Below are 6,039 nucleotides of genomic sequence, written 5' to 3'. Positions count from 1 at the left end.
GGGGAACTTGAACCTGGGTCTCCCACATCCTGGGTGAGTGTTCTTACCCATGGTTTAAAAGCTATAAGGGAAGTAGTACCACCTCTTCTGGCATTTCTGGCAGAAATGGCTTAGATGCCTAAACCACTTGACTCCAGCAGACAGTTTCTGGATGCCGCTTGCAGGGATTCCATTCCTAGGCCTCCTATCTCTCTCCATGCATTGTACAGGGAGCCGAGGCACCTTTGTGGAGCCCAGTGTTATTCCACTGATTTTTCTCAGGGTCTAATAGTTAGGCATTTCAATGCCTATGTCTTTTTGTGCTTCCAGGCCACAAATTAACATGGTGCTTTACAAACCTAGGGCTAATCTCCACTAGAGGAGCAACATAAGTGCACTGATGCAGCTACATTGCTGTAGCATGGGTGGTGAAGACACTCCATGCAGACAGGTGAGAGCTCTCCTTCAGCATAATTACTTCACCTCTATGGGAGAGTGTCTTCTGAGGACACAGTACAGTTCACACCCAGGCACAGGTTGGTGCAACTTGGGGCAGGGGATGGGAGAGGGGTTGGCTTTTTCACATCCTGAGCAATGTAACTTATATCAACGTAAGTGCTAATGGAGACCTGCCCTAGGCACTAAGTCTGCGCTGAGAACTGGCTAAGCCAGTCCCTGAACTCAGGCAGCTCTCAGTGCAAACCTAGAAACTGGGTATTGGCTTCTCCTAACAGTTTATAATCTAATCTAAATCTGATGCAAGAAGTTGTATGAATTACATTGGAAAGAAGGGAGCAGGGATGGATACATCATCTTGGTTTGGAGGGCAGGGTATTTGCTGTATTATCCTGTATGTATATGAAAGCACACAGTATCCTCCCATTTTTTCTGGTTTCTTCAAATCTATCTGGGAAAGGAAGCCCTAATGCACAAACATTCCCAAGCCACTGCCTCTTCTCTTCCACTGAGAAACTTCCAGGGTATTAAGGTACAGACCACCCTGCCCCCATACAATGTAAAGTGAACCCCCATTATCACCTACAATCCAGGGCTTATGCCTTGTCTACCAGTTCATTCTGCAAAGCCAGTACTGTTCAGAGGCAGCTCTTGATCCATACTGAAAAATCCCATACAAAAATCCAGAAATGTGTCAATATGAGAGCAGGTATCATTGTTCCTTTTGAGTGAGTTCTTTACATAGTGTGTACACACAAGTTGTCATAACAGTAGCATCAGTTATTAAAAACAATCCCTGCGACTAACACTTAAAATTGCATATACTGAAGGGTTTTTTTATACCTGGTGAATAGCTCTGCATATTCAAAGACTGTAATCCATTTTACCTGGTCCCTAGTGATTTTCTAATTAACAGCATTTAGTCTCAAAGTAATTTACAAATGAGTTGAATTGGATCAGATGTGATTAGTTTCTGCCAGTATTACAATAAATGTCTACATAATTTTAGCTGATTGTGTGCCTGGTACTAACATAAATTATCCTTATTTTTGAGGTGAAGGGAACCTAGCAGCACATTAAGAAAACAGATCAAAACACTGAATAGCTAAAATTAAGTCATTAACATGCATCTCTGAGCATTACATAGATTAGTTGCAGTGTTGTTATAGCCATCTTAGTCCCAAGATATGAGAGAGACAAGGTCACTGAGGTAATATCTTCAACTTTGGTTGGTGAAAGAAGATTTCAGAGCTCTTCAAGAGCTTGTCTCTCTCATCAACAGAAGTTGGTCCAATGTAACAGTGGTGTTCAACCTTTCCAGACTACTGTACCCCTTTCAGGAATCAGATTTGTTTTGCATACCCCAACTTTCATCTCACTTAAACATGCTGACAAAATCAGACATAATACAAAAGTGTCATGGCACACTGTTACTGAAGAATTGCTTACTGTCTCAGTTTGTCTATATGAAATTTTAGTTTGTACTGACTCCACTAGGGCTTTTTATGGAGCCTGTTGTAAAACTAGGCAAATATCTAGATGAGTTGATGTACACCCCAGGTTGAGAACTACTGCAATAGAAGATATTGCCTCACTCGTCTTATTACATAGATGACATTTTTTAATAGCCAGAAGTCTGATGAGAGGGAAGGAAGTGCTATTTCTGAGTTGAGACATGAATACCTACCAAAACCATCCCAATGCAGGCAGGCAGTTACAAAATGTATTTATGAAGACAAGTGAGTATCTCTGGATCACAAGATTGGAAACTGGTGAGTATCCAGGAGTTGTGGCAAAGGATTTCTATAAGCCTGTCTGCTGATGGAACACCCACTGTTTCAAATCTCAATGATTAGTCTGGTAGTTTGAAAGTGGCTTTTTTTTTAAATCACGAGGAAGGTTACACCACTTCCAGAAGCCATGGAAAAATATGCAATATACAGTCAACAACATACGCCAGTTTAAATAACTTGGGCTCTATTTACCAACAAGATCATTGCTCTCTTGTACAATGAGAAACTTTTTAGCTTTAGCACCTTAGTTCAACCACAGGGGCCACAGCCAGTGTGTTTTCAGGGACATGGTCGTGTTCTTGGAACTTACTCTCTCTCTTGCTCCACAAGAACCAATCTGTTGAGAGTCTACACAATGCAAGGTTTAATGTATCTTACCAAGCTTTTTGGGAAGTGGGACAGGGAAGACATTCATATTACAGAAGCACCCAAAGGCCTCCACTCAGAAACTATTGCATCAGGTGCTGAATGTACAGTTAAGGCACTGCAAATACTAAATCTTGGGTTCTCTGCCTGTGTGGCCTATGGAAAGTCAATCCGTGCCTCAGTTTTTCTATTTATAAAAATGGAGATAATGTTTCTCTCACAATGTTACAAAGATAAATCAGCATAGGTTTGGGAAAGGTCGTGGTGACAAGTGCTACAAAAAAGCCCATGCTTAACTTTTAATCCTATGAACAAACAATAGCATTCAAGACACCAAACATTTTGAAAAATCCAAGTAAGTGCAAAGGAAAAACAGTGTCTATTTTCAGTTTAATTAAGCTTTGGTACAAGTTAAACTGCTGACATCTTATGTATGACCTTCTACAAATCTAGTAGTGGTAAGTCATGCACATTTGCAACTATACTTTAGTGCTGCCCCTGTCATCCTGCTGTACACAATAGTGGCACATGTACATTTAAAGTCTCCAGCTATAGCTCTTCTAAATGGGGCATCTGCCACTTATTAGATGTTACTTTTCAGTCTTAGTGAGTAATACCAGAAGACATTCACTTTTTTTAATGCTTCAAATATAAACAAGCTTGGTGCAACATAGTATTAGCTTTGTAGCTAATATTATGTTTCCATGACTGTTTAATAAATCATTTTCACAGAATACCTTGAACTATGTAAAATCCAGAGTTGGACATTTTGTAAATGTAAACATCCATATACAGTTAGTGGTGGATTTTCTACATCTTTCAAAGGTTCTCCTGATTTGGTAGACATTGCAGAGCTGCACTGATGGACTTGATAAATCTTAGACAGAAACAGCAAGAGGAGACCACTGGATTTACAATTTGCCAAATGTCTCCCCACACTGTGCAGGAAAAGAGTACATAAGTGAGATGCTAATTGGATGTTTCCGGAGATCAGCCGCAACACACTATTCACTCATTTAAATTGGTCTGTTTTGCTATTACTGATTATAAATTTCACTACACTTGCTAATTTATTTGCCTCTTATAAATTAACTGTGTAAGGGAGCATAGAGGTTGTGTACAGCACAGTCTTGTACTAGCAGAAAATAAATACAGGGCTTTGGTTTAAGGGTTACCAGCTACTATAACTACATGTACCCAAGTTTCTCTGTCAAACCACCAGGGGTCACTAATACCACATTACAAACATTCCACAGCATGGTATGTAACTTTATTCTTCTATCATAATAATTTAAAGTATTTACACACTGCACAGTCACTCTTTTACACAAACATATACTTACTGGTATATCCATGAACCACATCCAGAAGGTTTTGCGAAGACTGACACATTGTGGGGTTTCCAAGCATAAAAATAAAATCTGAAGCTTTCTAAAAAAGACAGACAGCTATTTGGAGTGTCTGTGAAAACCAGTGTTCCCTCTAAGCGTAAACTCTCCCCCGACACCATTCACTAAGCTTCAAAATATCCAGATGTTTGGCATTAAATAAAGATCTTTTGGCTAGTATGGACTTCAAAAACCAACATGTGCAAATAACATTTTCCTCAAGAAATCCCACAGCAGGAACAAGAAAACGCATTGAAGGAAGCACATTTCTGAAGTTTTACTTGCCTATGGGGCTCACCATTTATTACTAGTGTGTGTGTGTGTGTATATATATATATATATATACATACACACACACACACACACACACACACACACGTACGTATTTGTGGGACTAGGGGTACAGGGAACTAGCTAGTAGACCTGCATCATTTACTATGTACTTGTAATGGGGTAGCAACTCTAGCCACCACAATTCTTTTAAACTCAGTGCACTAATGGGGAAATTCAGCCACCCAAAATACAAGGGTTTCCCCCAGACACTTTAGCAGCAGCAAAAACAGGAAACCTCCCTTCCTCTACCCAATTCTACAGTAGGCCAGAAACCACATTACCTAGAGCAGTTGGAAAACCATTTCCAGCTAACTCAGTTTAAACAGTGTGGCCAGGCAGAAAGGATGGGGCAAACTATGAACAGATTAGAGTGTTCTTGTCTAGTACAGCATTCTGCCTTCCACACTGGCTAACCAAACGAAGCTAGTTTAATTGGTTTTCAAAACAGCATTCCCAGCCCAATGTAAGTGGCACGTAAATCTTCCACCCATTCCAGTGTCAAGTTAAGTCTCTCTGCCAACAGAGTGTCCCAGCAATTGCTACAAGGAGACCATCCTTAATCTGTCTAGCCCTTCATCATTCCATGTAAAAAGAGGAGAGATTTAACTTTCAAGTACCACCTCTCACACTACCCAACAAACACTTAGTAAAGTTTACTTACTGAACTTTAGAGTAATGAAAGCAAGGACTAGTCCAGTCTGTTATTCATGTATACACAACACTCCCACCCCACAAAAACCCACAATCACCCCTCATCAACCTGCTGCAGTGCCTAGGTCTATAGACTGGGCCTCACATTACAGAACTAAAAATAGCCACAAACATTCAGGCTGAGGTCTGGAGCTCAGGTTCTGAAGCCTGGAGGTGAGTGGGTTTCAGAACACTACAGTTTTAAGCGCCACAGAGCCCCCAAGCCCAAGTCTGTAGACCTGGGCTCTGAGCCTCATTGCCATAGGATTTAAAATGCAGTGCAGACATATCCTTGGAATGCTAGAGATTCACTAATCTACGCAACACAGTTTCCAAGAGAAAAACAGAATACAAACACACACTTAGACCAATTAGCAATCATGACAGTGGGGGCGAGGAGGGCACACATGTGGGTATTTTTACTGTTGAAAATCTTTACTGTGTAAGATGTTACCTCTTTCTTGCAATAATTTAAGGCACTAGATTGATTCAGTGACCTAATGGTTGAACTTTATCCCTACCATGCATGAGGACTCTGTTGAAATCTCCCTCTCCCTATATTCTAACACATTTGGTAGAAGCACTGCTTATGGAAGGGAATTTCTTAGGTCACTTAGCACCCATCCAGCTGATTAGATTCACACTGCAGCTATCAGTCAGCCCCAAGAGAAGGTGGACAGCTGTGACAGGGACTGTTAAGGAAAAGTGTATTTAGGTAGGGTGCCCCCCTAAGGAAAATCTCCTAGCATGCTCCTTGATATCCTACAGTGATACAACCTAGGCAATTAAAAAATCTCAGGTGCTCTCCTTGAGCCTAGGCAATCAAACGATCCCTCAATTTCAACTCATTCACAGAATAAAACTAACAGTCTTGAGGGAAGGGCAATATTCAACATCCTGCTATACACTTAAAACATGTCAAGTGAGCTAGAGAAACATCCAAGAATGTTCTACATACAGCACGTTGCTGTATAAATCATAAGCAGACTCAGTTCTGAATGATCCACTTAGAGAGAACAGCAAGTTAGTGCTGT

This window comes from Chelonoidis abingdonii, chromosome 6, assembly GCF_003597395.2.
Source record: "Chelonoidis abingdonii isolate Lonesome George chromosome 6, CheloAbing_2.0, whole genome shotgun sequence".
NCBI lineage: Eukaryota > Metazoa > Chordata > Testudines > Testudinidae > Chelonoidis > Chelonoidis abingdonii.
Note: the sequence above shows the minus strand (reverse complement) of the source record.